At 44.3% G+C, this 20555-nt stretch overlaps 1 protein-coding gene and 1 long non-coding RNA gene across 4 annotated transcripts in view; one reads left to right on the forward strand and one right to left on the reverse strand.

The window, feature by feature from the left end:
* Positions 1–20555, forward strand: part of LOC140690323 (uncharacterized) — a 1184725-nt gene that overhangs the window by 801247 nt on the left and 362923 nt on the right. The window lies entirely within an intron of this gene.
* LOC140690312 (uncharacterized) overlaps positions 1–20555 on the reverse strand; it is a 461064-nt gene that overhangs the window by 144716 nt on the left and 295793 nt on the right. For 2 of the 3 annotated variants that reach the window (XR_012065526.1, XR_012065525.1), the window contains exon 1: positions 7594–7751. The gene's annotated coding sequence lies outside the window, so the exon portion shown is untranslated. Of the gene's footprint in view, positions 1–7593; positions 7875–10951; positions 11112–18377 lie in introns of those variants that run through there. The other variant, XR_012065545.1, reaches the window with a different exon arrangement.

Genomic DNA, 20555 nt, shown 5'->3' on the forward strand with positions numbered 1-20555 from the left:
ACAGCATTTACAAGAAATTACGTGAGTGTGATGAGGACAGGGACGCGGGGACGGTGAGACCCACCCTCACCTCCTGATCCAGGGAAGGCAGGGGCCTGAGGGGAGCGATGCTGCCGGGGGACCCCAACGTGGTCAGCGCCCCAAACCAAAACTTCACCTAGATGCGTGTAGACAGCTTTTGAGCTACAAAATGTGGTCGCATTTCAAGCTGGACAACTTTACTCACTCCCACCAAGAGGAACAGGGGAGAATTAGGTTCTGCTCCTGAACCAAAGCATTGTTTAAAAAATTAATGACTGTGTAATAGTAAAAGCAACAATGGAGTAAAAGTCACTGGAGGAGAACGTGCTTGACCCGAGCTCACTGGCCACGTTATCTCACTGACGTTCAGATGCTGGCTGAGCCCTTATGGTACCAGAACAGACAGACCCACCAGGAGGGAGGTTTAATGTGCTGCTGTATTTTGATGCCGGCAGCCATGCCTGGTACACGAGGTTCTGGGTAAACAATGGTGACAGTGTCAACCACTATGGGCTAAGCACACATCCAGCTACTCCGCCAAATCCCAAGGGCAGACTTCAAAAGGCAAAAACAAGCTGGCATTCTCTGTTGGCTCTGCAGAATCAGAGCCAAGCAGTTGCTGAGCAAAAATGTCACCAGTGCCTCCTATGACAAAATAGGAGGCACTGGCGTGGGGCTGGGGCAGGGCTCCAGGCTTCCACTGATCACCCACCAGTCTGTCCAGGGGGTGAAGGAGGTCCCTGCTTTCATTGCACCGATGCACCTACCTTGAATGACGCCTTAGGACTCAACAGGTGACAGGTGAGGTGAACGGAGCCAGCCTTGGTGTAGCACGGTTCTGGCAGCTATGCCCTCAGCAGTGCCCAGTTTCCTAAACCTGACACCTCATCTCCAAGGAGCAGAAGTGTAGTGTGGGCATGTAGATCACAGGGCCCTGTGAGGACAAGTACAGATCATGGCCACGACATGCCTCTCCCCTTCCTTAAGCCATAGAGGAATGTCCGGGGAGGAAGTGAAAATTATTCCAGAGCCTGCCAGGCACCACACGCAGGTGGGACACGGATCCCCTGTGTCTGTCATTCACAGGACTGGTGTGGATTTTCTTTTTATCAATTCTCTGGCATCTTCTCCTCCATCTTACCAACAACAAGAAAGTAGAATCTGACCTTAGAATCACAGAGAATCACAGAGCCCCTCCTGCACAGCGGGCCCGGCAGCACGTGCCATGTCCTCCGACCGTCACCTGTGGGACCGCCATGAGCGCTCTCCAGACTCAAGGCCCGAGGCCGTAGGCCGGGGGGACACAGCTCACCTCACTCTCCCCAGTAAAGGGGGACCACCTCTCGGCAAAGACGTCTCACCCTCTTCTGCCCGAGGGACAGCTTGAAAGATACACAGGGAAACATAGTAGAGGGTGAGGGGTTAGGCAGCCCAGAAGAGATCATCTGCACTTCCAAGGCAGAGTGGGGTCTTTGACCTAATCACAGGGACAAAGTGAGGACGAATTTTTCCCTGCTGTGTCCCATACACCGTGACATGCCTTTCCCTGCGTAAGGAGCTAATTCGGAAGCCCCTGGCAGTGTTTCTGATGCCCTAACTTGGCATGGTGGCTGTCAGGCAGGGGAGAGGGCCTGAGCCGTGCTGGTGCTGGGCCTGGGAGGCAGGAGACATCGGCTCCACCCTGAGCTCAACCAGCACCTCGTTCTGCGTCTCGGGATTCAGAGTCTCATTTATAAGCAAAGGGATGAAACTGTCCCAGGACAGGCTGTCCAACAGGAATGAAATGAGAGTCATGTAAATAATGTTTCTCAGTTGCCACGTTTAAAATGTAACAACAAAAAAAAAAACCAAGTAACTGATTTTAAGAACAGACCTTACTTATTCTACTGTATGTAAAATACTATCATTTTGACGTGTAATCAATATAGAAAGTAACAAGATAGTTTATATTCTTTTTACTAGACAAGTTTCAGCGTCTGATGTGCATTTGACCTACAGCACATCTCAGCTCAGACCGGCCTCCTCCCCAGCACTACTAACAACAGTAGCTGTGGCTACTATCTATTGGACAGCAACTCCAGGGGTCCCCCCAAGTGTCCTGGCTGAAAGAGGGGAGTAAGTGTCCACACTAACCCTAAAAGGATCTCTCTGAAACAAAGGCGGATTTAGTTTTAAACGTCTGAAAACCGGCGGGCTACACCTCCTTCCCGCCTTGGCTACAAGAAAGCCCTCCTCCTTGATGATCCCATTCTGGATGTAGGGAAGCAATCTGTCACACAGCCAGGGTGGCCCGGCCTTCAGGTTGACTTGCCTGCTGTCTGTCTCCAGTCCCACGAAGTCCTCCTTCTCAAATAGGATGTAGAGGAGGGGGGTCTTCTCCCCAGAATTTTCGGGGTCCCCATCCAGCCACTTGGACTTGGGCAAGATGAAGAGTGACTCAGTGAAGTCGTCGATCCTCTTCTCCACCACCCTGCAGTCCTCGTAGATTGAAGGCCACGTCGGTGTGCGGCTGCTCGGCCACCTCCCCATACAGCACAAAGACAAAGAGCTGAGAGTCGTAGAGCGTGGTGCCATACAGCTCCTCTGTGCGTGGAGCTTCTAGAAGGTCTTGGCCAAGAGGCAGTCAGTAATGGTGACAAGGCCCATGACATTGCGGTGGGTCTGGAAGTCACTCCATCCATTCTCGGGCGCATAGAGATACCTATAGTAGATACAGAGTGCCCACTGGGAGCCGCACGGTCTGATCTGGCTCACCAAGGAGATTCCATTATAGATGCAAAAGAAATTCTCTAAGATGATCCCCACGGGTTGGACCACAATCGGGAGAGTCTGGTGGTCCTCAGCGCACTGCACGTAGTCAGGGGCGTTCATGTTGCAGGCGCTGCCGAGAAGGGAGGGTAAATCGATGTACATACTGTGCTGTGGGCTGCGGGCCTCACTGGGATGCGGCGACCTGGTGTGCACCAGCCAGAAGGCAAGGGAAGTCCAAGCAAATCGGGGATAAGTTTGTCCTCAGCGTCTGCACATGGCTACTGAAGCTCAGATCACATTACCCAGCTTTTGGTCTAGGCTTCCATCCCCTGCAGAAAAGGATCATTTCTTGTTTTCTGTTTCCAAGCACCTAGGCAGGCCCTGATGCAAAGTCGGTGCTCAAAACTGCTGAATAAATGAATGAATAAAGGAACTGCTTCCCCACCCCTCAGCAGGATATAATGCAAAGAACCATAGTAGGATCAAAATATCTGGATTTCAACGCCAATTTATTTGAACTCCTAAGGTGCAGAATAATGGGTAAGAAAACTTGCTTTGGGGAGGAGGGTACAGTTCAGTGGTAGAGCACGTGCTTAGCATGTTCAAGGACCTAGGCTCAATCCTCAGTACCTCATTTTAGAAAAATGAAACAAATAAATAAACTTAATTAACCCCCTCAAAAAATATTTTCTCCATTCAAAATTCAAAAAAAACCACCTTGCAATTGACACAACATTGTAAACTTGACTATACTTCAATTAAAAAAAAAACTTCTTGCCTTACAAGAATATATCTGGATTATGGAAGTTTGCAAATGTAAAATGCCTAGGGTACCACCTGCATAAGAAGAAGGAACTGTACAAATGTACTATCCCTCATTTATGAGCTATTTTTCCTTTGGGGAGATTATAACCTCTCAGAGATATTTTTCTCATATTAAAAAAAAAAAGAAAAAGAAAACATTACCTGATTCTCCATACTGCTGAAGAATCAGATAACCCTATGAAAGCATCTGACCCACAGAGTTTATTCAATAAATGTTTGTTGAATGAATGAATAAACAAGCAAAGTGAATGCTGCTCCCTGCCACAGACCATCATAATGGTACTGCTTGGAAATGCCAAGCCCACGTTCCACCCAAATCTTCACTAACCACGTGGGTGACCTGGGCAGACCTGTGTGCTTCTCTCAACACCAGTTTATTCATAAATAGAAATGAGGGCAATAACACAAACCTAAAAGGGTTAGTGAGTCACGAATGAATAGTACCCCAACTTTGCAAGATGGAACTATTAAAGAAAATTGGGCAAAGAGTCCATAGGCCCTCTCCATATTATCTCTTACAACTACATGGGAATCTACATTACATCTAAAAATAAAAAGTCTATTATTTTAAAGAGGCTATTGAGTTTAAATCAGCTCACCATCTCAAATAAGGAACACACAGTACAAATAAGAGAATGCGCAGCCCATGAGATGCACTCAGTAAATATTCCCACTGAACCCACTGGTCCCTCCAAATTCAGAGCATGAGGATGTGTCCTCGTGGCCAGAGGCCACTGCACCTGAAGCTAAAAAAGCTAATGGTCCCCACTTTCAAAAGCCCCTGCCACCAACCTAGGTCTAATTTTGTATTTGTAATTTGTTTTCTTTTTATAAAATAGAAATCCCCAATTGCATAGCCTTCAGGTCACCAAAACCTGACCACAGAGATCATGATGGCAACCCTCCTTGGTGAAACAATAAAATGAAAAGCCATTTCCACAAGACCTGTGTGTAAATCTACTAGGGAACTTCATCCTGGACTGAGAGGAAGAGGACTGGGGAGGAGGGGGCAATCTGAGGCACACAGAACCATGGGCCACCTGTCCCACGATGGACTTTACACTCAACCCTCACCCTCCAGGAACTTCAAAATACACACAGACAGAGTGATGTGGACAATATATATGTATTTTTAAAGAAATTCCGACTCTCTAGCAGGTCTTGTATCTACCGAGACACAAATGGCTTATGTGTATAATGTTTCACAAAAGCCTTAAAACATTACCACCCCAAGTTGACACATTAAGAAACTAGGGATAGAGGTTTATCACATTGTGCAAGATTAGAGAGATGCCACATCAGACACTGTATTTAAACCCAAGCCTTTGCTCCAGTGCTCACACAAGAAAGTGTGACATACTGCCCCTTTCCTGCCCTCTCCCTGCAATAAATCTCTGAAGAGTCTTTTCTGTGCCACGTGGAATCACAATCACGTCAATTTACCACAAAGAGCTATGTGACTCCTTGGAGGATGTGTCAAAATCTAAAGGGTTGTGATGGGAGGAGAGATTTGAATTTTCTGTTTCTCAAAGGAAACATGGCTTTAAAAGAAACTGAAAAGCACTTATCTAGTCTAAGCCCTCATTGTGCAGAGAAGGAAATGGAGGCTCAGAAGAGATGAGGAAAGGGACTTATTAACAAATATTGCCTCAGTGCAACACCAAGCCAGCCCTGGGCCCTTCTGGGGGAGTACCTGGAAGGCCCAGGAAAATGATTGTTAGAAAAAGGAAAGAGAAGAAGCATACAAGGCCATGTCTCTACACCACCATACCATGAAGTTCCACCAAATTATCCAGTATTGGGTGCAGCCAAAATTTAGGTGGGCTAAAGAGGTTATAGAAACCTGGAAGTCTCAACCATAGTGGAAATTCCAACATTTACTGTTTTTTTCCAAGTTCAAGCATCAGTTCAGTGGGCGCTCCATACGAGGGACTACACGAGGCCTGGAGTTCTCCCAAATACAGATCTCTATTATCACGTGTGCAAACCACACACAGGCCCACCAGAAGAAAAACGCCCACACATAAGATGGAACTACTGAAACAGAAAAGAGCCAACCAGCATATATTGCTAGCAAAAACGGTGCTGCTAGAAATAGACTCATGGACATAGAAAGCAAACTGTTGTTAGCAGGCAGGAAAGGGAGGATTAACAGATACACATTAATAAATATAAAATAAATGACAAGGACCTACTATATAGCACAGGGTACTATTTTCAATTTCTTGTAATGAGTTGTACTAAAAACAATCTGAAAAACATTTATATACATATGCATAAGCTTATAACTGAATCTCTGCTGTACATCTGAAGCTAACATGGTAAATTTACAACACTTCAATAAAAAATAATTTTATATAATAAGTAAAAATAAAAGCAACGCCATAAAAAAAAAAAAAAAGTAAAAGAACACGGTAATCCCCTTAGCTGTAGGTGGTGGAGAACTCTGCAAGCACCAAGTCCACTCGAATACTCCAGCACTGGCGGTCACTCATTCTAACCATCAGAGAATCACTTGGCTTCTACGAGGTTACTTTTCTCTTCAGTGAAAGGCTACAGTTGCATCTAATGATGTATTGAATCTCATCATTCACAAACCCAAGATTTCCCATAGGCCTGGCTCTGGACAGATGAAAAGATAGGGTCCCAGATATATTCATGTGTAGAAGAAGTTTATGCCATAAAGACATTAATTCTTCCTGCTTTGATAGACAGATTCATTGCAATTCTGATTAGAATTCCTCCCAGATATTTCATGGAATGTAACAAGTTAATTTATGGTCAGGAACAGCCAAGAAACTTCTTTAGAACCACCACTGGGAAGGGGTGGATAGGTCATGCATTTCAACTGGTCTTTCTGATGTGATGAAAACGTTCTGGAATAATAATGGTTGCACAAATGTGAATATGCTAAAAGCTGCTGAATTGTAACATTCAAGTGGGTGGACTTCATGGTGTGTGAACAATATCACAATAAAGCTGTTATATGAAAAAATCCTTCTTGCCAATTATTTTTCCCTCTATACTACTAGTCTGTCCCACAATTTAAGTAAAACAAACAAACAAAAAAAAACAAAACAAACCAGATTTTGCCAGGAGCTCTTTAGGAGTGCAATGTCCCTGGGTCTCCAACGCCTCAGGTTGTGCTGTTCCTGTTAACACACAGTAGCTGGGCTGGACTAGTTAGGGACTATAAGTATCTTTTTAAGATCGACGGTCTCACGTTTCACCCTGGGAGAGTGAATGATGGAGGATGAGACAGCCTCATGCCTTCAGCTCATTTTTAACTGAACCAAGCCCTGCTTTCACCACTGTAATCCCTCTCAGTATAAAAACATGTGACATCAACAAGCACCGCCATCATAACACCTGAAAGTGTTCAAGGTACTTATCTGGGGCAGAAATCCTGATCAAGGAGACAGAAGCTCCCTCAGCACTGCCGCTCCCTTTTCCCGACTCCACCAGGAGAAGCTGGGAGTTACAGCCGCGGGCTCTCAGCCTGGGGAGCAGCGCCCACGCCGCTAATCTGGACCTCAGGGATCGGGAAAGGGAGAGGAAGGCAGCCCCGGGGTCGCGGGGCAGGGAGAGCGGGGTGGGGGACGCGGGCTGCAGCCCCGCTCGGAGGCCAGCCCCAGCCCCAGCCCAAGCCGCCCGCCCCGTCCGGGTGTGCAGACCCCGCCCGCCCGGGACACAGCCCGCCCAGTGGTGGGGACGGGTCGGCGGCCAAGGAGAGGAAGACCGGGAGGGGAGGACTCGCCGGCGGGAGAGGGGAAGCGGATGCCAGCCGCGGACTGAGGGGAGCCCGGCTGGGCCAAGAGGCGCAGGGGCACACCTGGCCCTGGACAGCTGTGGCCGGGGCGCCGGGGCAGGTGGCGCGGGCAGAGGGGTCTGGCCCGAGCAATCCAGCTGAACACACGCTGACTGGCGCCCTGGGGGGCTGTGACACGCCGACCGCCCTCCCGCAGCCGCCTCACCCCTTTCCCGATATCCCCTCACCTTGCACTTCCACAGCCAGAGGCCCCGGCCCCAAGCAGTAGCCAAAGGCCTACAGGGCGACAGAGCTGAGAAGCCATTGGGGCCGATCCCCGGCTCGGAGCTGGAGCTTCCAACCCGCGGTCCAGCTGGCAGCAACTGCGCATGCGCAGGAGGGCCAGCGATCCGCTCTGGGTCCTGAGAGAGAAGGGGAACCGAGGGAGGGAGAATAGGGGAGGAGGAGGGGAGGCGGGGAAAAGTGGAGGGAGACACATGGACAGGAGGAGCAGAGGGAAGGCAGTTATCTGGAATTGGGAGGGGAGTAACAGAGATGGGGAGAAAGCGTTTCACCTCTTGTGGCACCCCGAAGGAGGCAGCAGTCCTGCCTATACACCCTTCTCTTACCCGTCATTGCCCACAGCTCATATTTTACGTCCCTGGCCCAGCCCTCCAGCTAAGGTCTCTGCAGAAACCCTACGGGTATCATACCCGTTGCCCCCACAAGGAGCTAGGTTTACTGTTGCTCAGGGAACCAAGCACCCGCAGGTGTTGTTTCTCAGAACTACCTTGGGAAGAGTACATATTCCCCTTTTACACGCTGGGAAACAGGCAGGCACGATCTCTGCCTTAGCTCCACTGTCCCAAATGTTGGGCTGGCAGGGAGCGGGAGGTAAAATGTCAGAGCCCCAGAAGGAGCAGACTGCCTGAGTGTTGGTGTAGAGTCCCCATCCCTCCTGGGTAAACCACACCCCAACCTCGGGGAATAATCAAGGGCTCACCGTAGGCCCCTGTGTGTGGGAGAGCTGCCCTCAGTCCCAGTGTCCAACTTGCTAGGTAGGTAGAAGTGTTATTGAGTCCAAATTCATTCTCCTCAGTGCAGGACAGGCCAGTAAGTTGGGAGACCAAGTGTTGGGGCATGGAATAGCAAGTTTCTGTAGACCTAGATGGCAAACTAATGTCCTGGAAAACCATCTCCCCAAGTCAGAATTCAGGCTGCTTTCCTATGTGCTTGGTTTTTGCAAACTTCTTGGTGTAGGAATTCCTTCTTGTTAGAATCCTTTGTTCTTGCAGCTATCTCCCTGGGTCAGATCCCTGTAAACCTCCAACAAAACAAACGTTATTTTCTATTCTGCAACGTGTTATCTTTATATGATTGGAAAAGTGTTAAATACCCTTAAAGGTCAGAGCCTTCAGAATAGGCTCTCCTGTATATTTTAGGCTCTAGGCAACATTGTTTTACAAGCAAGAAGAAGCCTAGGAGACAGAGCACAGGGTTAAAGTCAAAGGAACAGATCTAATATGGAGTCAGATTTCTTCTTTTCTATTACTGTGGCAGAAGCCACTTGAGGATTTAAATCCCTTAAAGTTAAAAATAAGTAAAACTTTAAAGGAATTTACATACATTGGTGGGAACTTGCATAGCATATCTGGAAAAGCACACAAAGGATTGTAAACATTGGCATCTCCAGGGAGGCGTGTAAGAACAGAGGATGAGGGAAAACTTCTTTCACTTGAGTATTTTTTGCTCTGTTTGAATTTTTTTAACCATATGCATATATTTCTTTTTCAGTTAAAATAAATGTGTAATGGAGCAAAGGAGTAACTAGCTCAGCAAATACAGCAGCCATAGACTCACTGAGTCATCATTTTCGATTTAAGCCAGGAAGCATTGATTGTCTCTCTCCTATGTGCCCAGTGCTGTTTTAAAACATTTTTATATATTTTTTTTATAAAATAATAACATGCTATCCCTCACCCCTGCTCAGGGCTGGTGGGAAACCAACTGAGTTTTTATTGAGTTGTTTTCCAAGGAGTAGAGATGAGTTATAAACAGAACACAACTTCAGGGCAAAACAGGCGGACTGGTTTTCCAGCAGGCCAGATAGCGATGACGGGTTTTCAATAGAGGCGCACAGAGGCTGAGAGAGAAAGCCTCCAGGACCCTACAGAAAGCTGCCCACAGTGCCTTCTCCATGGCACTACTGAAATAGGAAAGAACAAATCTGACTCCATATTAGATCTGTTCCTTTGACTTTAAACCTGTGCCCTGTTTCCTAGGCTTAGTCTTGCTGTTTCTGCACCTTTTGTGAAACAATGTTGCCTAGATCCTGAAATATACAGGAGACCCTATTCTCAAGGCTCTGACTTTGAAGGATATTATCACTTTTCCATTCGTATAAAGATAACAAGATACAGAATAGAAAATAACATTTGCTTGTTGGAGGTTTACACGGATCTGACCCAGGTGAAGAGCTGCAAGAACAAAGGATTCTAACAACAAAGAATTCATACACCAAGTTTGCAACAACCAAGCATTCCCGCTTCCCCTTTTTAATATAAGAAGAGCCTGAATTCTGACTTGGGGTGATGGTTCTCCAGGACATTGGTCTACCATCTTCTCCGCTGGCTTTACAAATTAAAGCCGCTATTTCTTGCCCCAAATCCTTGTCTCCTGATGTGTTGGCCTATAATGCACGAGTAGAACAAGCGTGGACTCGGAAACACAAACATACATTGAAAGTACGCATTTGGTATATTAAATGACCTGCTTCCACTCGTATTCCTGAGGTTTTCTTCTCTTGACCACTCCTACTATATTTATGAAAAACCTGTCATGTGGACACATTTCCTTCTCTAGCCACTACCCTTCCATGTAAAAACTGATGCCAAGAAGGCAATGGAAGTTGCTAGAAGGTATTACCTGGCCGAAAAAGAGCAGAAGTGGGTTCTGGCTGATGTTCAGGAGCAGGCCGGGGCACCTGACAAGATGTCATAAGTACGGATAGACAGCTGGGCACCAAAGGAGAAGCTTCTAAACTTCCATGAGGGAATTGTTGGATAGGAAGGAACAGTCCCAGACTATAGCTCTGATCCCACCATGAGCTTCCTGGGCAAGGCTGGGCAAGTCATTTAAATTCTCTAGACCCGTGCTGTCCAACACGGGAGCCACCAGCCACATGCAGGATTATGATGTTATTCTGTAGCCAGACAGAATTATAAATAAACACTTTATTGCAAAGGGTCAGCAGGTATAATATTTAAAAACATTATTGGTTATCTTGCCCTAACAAGTTATTTTTGTATGTCTAGCTTTCTGTGGGTTGTAATGCCTGCAACTAATGTTTCCCTTACAGTGAGGTATTTTGAAATTATAAGTTACTGGACACAGTACACTCATATCACAGTTGAAAAAAAACTGATCTAAATAAGCAAGGTGATCTGACTTAGTAGTTATGAGCAGGGGCTCTGGGGCCAGCCTGCATAAGTATTAATTCTCACTCTCCCTCCAGGGAGTTCTGTGTGAATCTTGGACAAATTATTGTTGCTGTTGTTGTTGTTGTTGTCATTGTCATTGTTATTATTTGTGCCTCTTTTTCCTTACCTTTTAAATAGCGAGGAAAATGTAGACTCTATCCCCTACAGTGTTGGCAGGATTAAATGAGTAAACGTCTGTGCTGCCCACTTCCCTGGGTTTCAGCATTCTCCAGGCAATCAGTGCCAAACGCAGTGGCATTCTCCACTGTCTTCGTCAGTCTGGGATTCTGTAACAAATTACCGTGTGTCGGGTGGCTTAAACAACCAGCATATTCCTTATGGTTTGGAGGCTGAGGCTTTCAAGGTCAATGTATCTGGGAGAGGATTGCCAGCTCGAAGATGGCTGTCTTCCCACTATCTTCATGGCCCAGAGAGGAGAGAGAAGCAAGCACTTTGGGGCCCTGTATAAGAACACTAATACCATTCATGAGGGCTCTACTCTCATGACCTCATTTTATCCTACTAATCACCTCCCAAAGGCCCCATATCCTTATATCATCAACCTGGGAGATGAGGTTTCGACATATGGATTTTGAGGGGATGCATTCAGTCCACACATCGGCTAACTCTCCCAAACATGCAGTCATCAAACCTGTAGCTAATTTCAAAATAATGTTTATATCTCTCTGCCCATTTCCATTCCTACATCTACTAACACTGAAACCCTGCTACATTTTATTTCTTATTTTCCTTGTAGAGGTTTAACTGATTCCTCTAACTCCAAGGATTCGCTCACTCCAGTCTGCTTGACAGCCCTGCCAGGTAGGACTTCCTTAAAACACCTTCCCACTTCACCTGGTTGTTTTTTAGGTGTAAATGTCAGAATTCTCTCCACACCCCATCCTAGACCTTTAATCCCTTACACTACCGCTCACTATGTTATTTTCCTATTACCACTGTAACAAATTCCATTAAGCTTAATAGCTTAAACCAGCACAGACTTATCAGCTTATGGCTGTGGATGTCAGAGATCCAACACAGTTCTCATTGGGATAAATTCAAGATACCAGCAGGGTTCCTTCCTTCTAGAGGGTCTAGAAGAGAATGTTTCCTTTTTTTTTTCCAGTTTACAGAGGTCACCCACCTTCCTTAGCTTGTGCCCCTCAACTTCCTCCATTTTCATGGTCAGCAGCCTTTCTGAACATTGCTCCATCGCTACACCTCCCTCTGATTTTAAACTCAGCTGGGAAATATCCTCCATTTTAAGGACCCCTGTGATTACATTCAGCCCACCTGGACAATCCAGACTACTCACCCTATTGTCTCATCTCAGGATCCCCTTGTCCCATCCCACTCAGGCAGTATGTATGTGGCTGTGACATTCACCTTGTGTAACATTTCCTCATGAGCAATTTATGGTTCAAGGCACTTATAAGTGACTTTTTGTTTTTCTTCCTTATCCTTTCTACATTCAGTTTGTCTGGTGAGATTATATGAATCCTTTTTATTTGTGCCCCTGCACTAATCTATAATAATGTATCATGGGTTTAAAGGCTAACTAATAGACAATTTAGGAGACAGAAATCCTCTAAGATTTTTAATCCTAAAATATCTGTCATCCCTTTTGCCATGTACAGTAACATGTCACAGGTGGCTACCCTGTGGCCGGGGAGGGACATGATTCTGCCATCACACTCCCCTCATTCTTACCAATGTGCTGATCAACTAACCAAGGATCTATGCTCTCCAACTCACTCACTTCCTCCTCCTTTGCATTGACTATCCTGTTCCCACCGCTTCCTTCATTCACCACATCAGGATTTCATGACCACATTCTCCCCTAAATGAAATGGGTATCTTGCATCTAATGCCTGACAGCTGTTCTTATTGTACATGCACACACTGACCTACACATAATCCCGTCCATCTCTTTATTTTCCTAGAATCTTCCAGAAGAATCAGTTCCATGATGATAATGATGATACTGACAATGATGACAGGGGCCTCTCAAGGATTCTGATAAAGAGGGAATCGATAAAGGGAGGGAATCATTGCAAAATTGCCCCAGAAACAGGCTTAAAGGTAAATAACTCTTATAGTGTTTAATGAAATTGACTAATATTTAACTATTTTTAAGACTTTATATCACTGAATTTAAAATTTTAACGGGAATTTCCATTCACCACTAACCAAGATTCAACTCTGGGACCAAAATCTAAGGATTTCTGTCTTCTAAAAAATTGTCCACTAGCCTTTTAAACACGTGATCCTTTTAAAAAGTTTAGTGCTGGGCTGAAAATAAGCAGGATTCATATAATCTCACGAGACACAGTGAATGTGGAAAGACTAAGAAATAAAAATAAAAAGCCATTCATAACGTCTTGAACTTTACGTTGCTCACAGGGGAAAATGTTTGCCAATGTGTGTGTCACATCAACATGACGACTGAGTGGGATGGGGAAGCTGATCTTCCTCATCAGTCATTTCTGCTGATTTGTTAGATGCCAAAACAGTTTCCTCATTGAAATTGCTTCTAACAAGTATGGAAGAATTTAGGTTCTACCAAAAGCAGGCTGAACATTTTCCCCTGCTTTCAGGTCTCTGGACTGAATGTCCCCACAAGAAGGACATGATTATGTTTCATAGGGAAGTCTTCCTGAGAAGCAACAGGCTTTTCTAGGGCAGAACTGCAGGGCCCCCCATGGAGGGCTGGAGGAGGTCTAGAGGGGACACTGGAAAAATAGCAGGAGTGAATTCAGATACTGCTGCTCAGGTCGCCAAAGACAGCATTGCTATCTCTAAGGATATGACATTCTCCCAAATTTTCCATGAGTGAAGGAGCCTGTGAACACTAAGCAGGTTGTTAAGACACAGCAGCACATAATTTGCGTGACAACACAATTAGAGTATGATTTGATATTTGCAAAATAACTAGCCCATTGTTCTTTGAAACTGCAGCAGTAGCAATAGAAATAAAAAAGACTGAGCCGTCTTGGAGACAACAATCAATAAACAATTCTAAATCTGCAGAATTCCTTGACAATATTCAAGCAATGAGCTTGATGTGTGCTGCAGATACCTCTTACTGCAGGGCTCACTCCTGCAAAGCATAGAACTAGTTTCTCAGCACACAGAGGGAACCAAGTCAAGATTCCTAATCTTTTGAGATTTACTAAATGGCTGGAAAGATCAGACAAGTACATACAGGCAAATATGATTAAATGGAATCAAATAATATCAAATGTGATTTGAGCACAGACGAAAGAGAAATTCCTTTCACCTGGGATCTAGAGAGACTTCTTCAGAAAATGTGGCTCTGGAGACGGCCAAAGACATGGGTGGAATTTTGGCAGAACAGGATGTAAGGAATTTAAAAACTTATTCTATAATTCATATAAAAATTCAAAGGATCCCAAAAATCCAAAACAACTTTGAACAAGAAAAACAATGTTGGAAGACTTGCACTATCTGATTTTCAAACTTTTTTTTTATAAAGCTACAGTAATCAGAAATTATGGTGTTGGTGTAAAACAGGAAAATAGAATAATGGAACACAATAGAATGTTCAGAACTAAACCAAGACTTATACAGACAATTGATTCTCAAAAAGGATGCTGTGGAGAAAGGATCTTTTCAGCATGTAGTGCTGGAACAATTAGATAGTGATACGCAAAAAAAAAAAATGAACTTTGATTCACACCTCACAAAATATACAAAATTTACCTCAAAATGGATCATAGATCTTAATAGGAAATCTAAAACTATAAAACAGCTAGGAGAACAAGCATAGGCTTAAGCTTTATGGCCTTGGGTTTGGCAAATTTTTCTTTGCTATGACACCAAAAGTATCATCTATTTTAAAAAGAAACTGATAGAGTGAACTTTATGAACATGAAGACTCTTCAATGCTCTTCTAAACACTGCTAAGCAAATGAAAAGACAAGCCATAGACAGAAGCTATTTGCAGATCATATATCTGATAATGGTCTCTCTTTGTATCTGATCCAGAATAAAGAGGTCTCAAAATTCAATAATAATTCAAACACCTGAATGAATGAGGCCAGAAAACACACTTCAGTAAAGATATCCAGATGGATAATAAGCATATGAAAAGATGCTGATTAAAGGTGTCATTAATGATTAGAGAAATACTTTTAAAAACCACAGTGAGATACTAGTTCACATACATACTAGAATGAATACAGTTAGAAAGACTGACCTTACAAGGTGCTGGCAAGGAAGTAGAGCAACCAGAACTGATACACACCACGAGGAATTTACAATAGTACAACCATTTTGGAAAAGTCTTTAACAGATTCTTTTAAAAAGGTAAACACCTATGTACCATATAATCCAGACATTCCTCATCTGGTGCTTTAGAAAGGAAAAGCATATGTCCATACAAAGACTTATAACCAAATATTCACTGCTATTTTATTTATAATAGCACAAGTTGTAAATAACCCATGCATCCATCAAGAAGTAAATGCAGAAAGAAATGATGGTCTATACAAACACTGCTCACAATAAATTCTTCAGTAAAAACTCAGCACTAAACAATACTCTACTATAAGACAAATAAGCTATTAATACAGCAACACAGATGATTCTCAAAATAATTACACTGAATGAAAGAAGTCAGACAACATAGAGTAGATACTGCATGAATCCATTCATATAAGGATCTTGAAAATGCAAACCAATATGTTGTGATAGAAAGCAGATCAATGGTTCCCAGGGGAAGAGACGGGGAGGGAGGGAGGGACAAAAAAAGTCAGGAGAGAAGCTTTGTGGGTGATGGGTATGTTCACTGTCTTGAGTGTGGTCATGGTTCCTTGGGGATATTCTTACGTCAAAACATATTAAGCTGTACACTTTAAACGTGTGAAAATTATTTTGCCAAGTATACCTCAAAGCTGTTTTAAGAAAAAAGGCACTTTAGTCCTGATCCACCTCAGCGCCTGATTGGAGTGACATGATCAGTCCCTCACACTGTCTGCCTAACGGGAAGGTAGAAAAGCTCTCACAGAAGATAACATGGATTTTTCATTTGCAATGTCTGCCATGTAATAAAGAATTTCTAGACATGCAACATGTCCAGACTATATGACAGATAACATGAGAATAAGGAGCATTAGACAAAGGATGCAAACCCCAGGTGATGTAGGCATCAGAGTTACCAATAAAGGCTATAAAACACTTTTAATATATTCAAGAAAATAAGGAAATGATGGGAGAATAGATAACAGGGTAGAGACTTTCACCAGAGAAATATACTGGAATGTATTTTTAGGAAAAATCAAACTCATACTCTAGAACTGAAGCTTTCAGCTCTGGAAACAGGTAAACAGAGCTAATTAGGATCCCTTTTAAGTAAAACTTTCAGTAATTCTGGGTAAAATATAACAACAAAGTAACACAGAGCTAACTATGGAAAGAGAAGTTCCCTGATGACAATACAAAGAGGACACTTAAAGCCCAGAGTGGTCATCTTGTGAGCTGATGCCACCGCACCCTGGAGGGAAGGGGTTTTCATCTGCACATAAATAAGGATACAATGTCCATGTAGGAAAAAGGGTCCATACCAGATGTAGAAGACTCTTCCTCTATATCTATATAGTCAGAGACAGAGATGTAAAGTGGCAGCAGAGGTCACAGTGACACAGGGCCCTGGGCCAAGGAGTGTGAGCACCTCTGCAAGCTGGGAAAGGTAGGATGATGAATCCCTCCCAAGAGCCTAGGTGTGGAACTTAGCCTTGGCCACTCCTTGGTTTTAGCCCACTGACATTGACTTTGCACTACTGCACCCTAGAACAGTGAGAAGATGAATGTGTATTGCTTTAAGCCACTGAGTCTGTGGTCCTTTGTTACAACAGCAATAGGAAAGGAACTCAGGAACCAATATGAACTTGAACCACAGGCTGCCTTCTGTGCTGGCAGGGAGTCCTTTGTCTCTGATCCTGGGGGAGTGTCCTGTCCTCTGGCAGCATCCACAAACTACCTCATGCTAACTTGGCAGTTTGCAGAGGGTTAAATCTTATCCCTGCACAGTTCTTGATATTTAGTTAATAAAAATGATGGTGTCATCATGGGTATTTTTCCATCTTTTAAATACCCTTCAGTCTTCTAATAAAGCTACTTCTAATTAAGAGACCATGTAAATAGTTTTCAATCTTCATAATAAATAACTGTGGTTTTATCTGGTTACTTAAATTATGAATAATAATGTTCACATTTGTAAAAGTTATTAAAATCAACATTGTTTAATGAAAATATCATTTCTTTTCGCATGAACATGTATTAACTACAAGAAATGTTCCATGCTTTCTTCTACGATTTACTGTTAGAGCCTTAAAGAATAATATTTTCCTCAAAAGATATTACGGCAAAGGGATTTCTTTTGGTGGAACTGTTCCGGCATCAAATCTGGTGCATGTCTCAGGCCACTGGCAACATAGAGATGATAGAAATTAGGAGGCATTATAAACACAGAATCATTTTTAAAGGAATTAAAAAAACTGGATGTGTGTAAACAAAGAATCAGAGAATATTCTGGTGAAATAAATGTATTTTTCAGCTTAAGCAAGACATGGGGTGAATAAATCTGAAATGAAAAAACCACCCAGAGATTAGCAGCGAGTCATGCATGCAGTGTGAATGATCAAAACCAAGTTGTTTCCAAACCAGTGTGCAGGCTTGATGCCTTCATGAATCAAATCTGTGTGGCACCAGGCCACCTCGAATACATGTTGATGAGGTATTTATAAGCCCTTCACCATCCCAAATCAAAGCCCACGCACGAGCCACAAGACCATCACCTACACATTTGGAAAACACACAACATGGTGAATAGCACTTTTCTTGTTCAGTAGCCGGTGGCAGCGAACTGTCAGCAGACAGAGATACAGGGACACAGAGGCACCTCCCCTCACTCAGCTGATAAACTTCCGTGCATCCCTGGGGACAGGATTGTCATAAAATGCACCATGGATTGATCCTCCTCCTAGGAAAGGAACCGTAGTGCTGTCATTAGGTTTGAGCATGGGTGGGTGGAGGATCTCAGAAGAGTTGTTTCAGCACACCAATAGAATTCTTGGCCACCGTGACCACGAAAGACAAGTCCCCTGCCATCCCGGTAGGCACTTGGGCTCCTGACAAAAGCTGGGCTCAGTAAAGGGTTGAGTAGAAGGCACAGACCTGAGGGATGCCCCAGCAATAGGCAGGAGGTAGGGCCTGGTTTATACTGCTCTGGGTGTATCCCAGACTCATCCGAATACGAAATCAGAAATTTGCAAAACAGCAGAGCTGGGGTGGATCATCTACTCCAGACTCCTCACCTTACAGTTAAAAGGGTGGCAACCCTGACAGGCAAAGCAACGTGCTAAAGGCAGAGCGTGGAAGTGGCAGTGCCAGATGAAACGCAGCGTGCAACCCCCGTTCAAGGCCGCTGACTCTGACGACGGGGCCAAGGTTTCCAATGAGGAGAATAAGACAGTGTAAATACTTTGTTCCCCCTAAAACCCCAAATGTTTTTTAAAGGCACAAAAACTCACCTTAACTAGATCTCTTCTGAGGGGGCTCTCTTCTGCTTCTTCGTCTTTCTGTCTCCATTTCCCTCTCTCAGACACAAACACATTCAGTTTTGTGAAAGGGGACTTCCTTCCATACAAAGACAGACTTCACATCTTCAGAAAGATACCTGAGAAAGCACGTTTCTCAATTCAAGTCTTTGTGTGAGTTCTGGGCAACTGGCTTATTTTCTAGAACAATCGGTAGTTACAAAATCAGGAAATCATCTTCCACAAAGGCAGAGTTCTGGTCCGTGTTGATAAAGTTGGGGATGTCACATTTCATGAGTCTGTTCGGCTCCTCCTCTGGACACCTGCTGCATCTGATGGCTTCCTGGAGCCGAATAACACTGTAAAGGGCTATGGTAGGGATACCAGCTTTGGCCTTGTCCAAGTGGTCCACTTCATTGATGTAGCAGTGAAAGAGGGACCTAGATTCGTCATTGCACTGCCAGAGAACACCTTGGGCAGCAGCGGTCTTCCAAAGTCTGACACAAAGCTGTTGAGTCTAAATCTCTTCTCGGGAGACTCTGCATTGCTACAAAGAAAACCAAAATAAAATATCGTTCACAGTGTAGCTCGGTGACCTGAAGAATCATAGTTTTTGCCATCTACTGAGAGTAAATCCCTGCACAGAGCATGCTGACATGCACTGGAATTGAAAGACATCACTTCTGAACACATACAATTAAACTCAAGGCAAAAGTCTAAAGTGAGGGCCCATGGACCATCCTAAAAAGACATCGTTCCCTGAGAATCGTCAATATTGGTGCCTCGCACACCAGTGTTTCTCCGTGGGACACTCAGATCTCTTCATCAGGATTCGTTAAAGTGCTTCTTAAAATGCAGAATCCTGGGGTGCACACCCTCAGAGTCTCCAGAGGTAGCGACTGGTAGTCTGTATTTTCATAGCCACCAGGATAACTAAACATGCTCAGGTTTAGCACCGCAGTCTACATCGGGTCACCTGAGCATCGACAATTCTGTCTCACGGGATGGGGGGTGCCATGTGTGTCAGGGTGCTGTCCTACCCATGTGTCTCCCCTGATTCTCAGAACTGACAGTGCTGCCCCATTGGGCACGAAATACCACCGTTTCACAATGCATACGCAGGGCGCCCGACTGAAAAACAATCAGTGATAGGAGAGGGGACAAAACTCAGCTTCCTGGTACCTTGTTTCACTTACTGTGGGACGAGTGATCAATTCAAGGGTAATAAATCAGTGAATGAGTGAATAACATGACTCGCGTTAGTCCCACGAGTGCCTGGAAGAGCAAGCCTGGGCACATTGAGAACCATAACAGCCCATCTACTTAAATGTCATCCTCCACAGATCTATGTAAAGGTTACTTCCACCCAGGCAGTGACTCCAGAAGGGCAAGAATCATGTATGAACACACTCTCAAATCCAGAACAGAACCTGACAACAATTAGGCTCTGGAGTCTGTGTTTAGCGAGTGTGGAATCTCAGTGATTCCAGCTCTTACACCTTGCCTTCCCATCCCACCACACACGATATGGCCCTTATGTCCAGTTCTCCCGGGGCTGGGGCCACGGAACCCATTTATAGGACTGGAAGAATCTGATCATTTAAACCATCCCCCAGATTATCATCAAGAGTCACCTGCATTTCAGGGATCAGTAATCCCAGAAGCTTTGCAGTTCAGGCAGCTGAGGGATTTTTATATCAGCTCTGTCTTCTACTGTGACTGCCTGGGTGACATCAGACAAGGAATTCTGAAAAGCCTGAACTTTTCCTTTCAGGAATAATCTAATTAACAAATCTCGTTGACCACTCAACAAATGTGATGTGAAGATCAATGATTTTACACAGGAGTACAACATTCACTAGGTCGTGGATTTAGAATCAGAGGAAAATCATTTTAGAAAGATTGACAGAATGTAGCTTTAATGCGAATTTAAGTATTCTTACCTTTCAGTAAATCATCTTCCCCTACTTATCACTTCACCCAAGTTTAAAAGATGTCTGAGAACAGGGATGAGTGTGCCAGCAATCTGAGACCCAATAACCTAAAATGTCACCTAGGAAAAAGAGGGGAGTAACACATTTTTAAAAAGCATGGCGAGGATGGCGGGGCCATCCCCAACCCCAGACTAAGAAGCTCTGAGTAATAGCTTTCCTGCCTGCCTGGGGCATCAGC

The sequence above is a fragment of the Vicugna pacos genome, chromosome 30 (assembly GCF_048564905.1).
Source record: "Vicugna pacos chromosome 30, VicPac4, whole genome shotgun sequence".
Taxonomy (NCBI): domain Eukaryota; kingdom Metazoa; phylum Chordata; class Mammalia; order Artiodactyla; family Camelidae; genus Vicugna; species Vicugna pacos.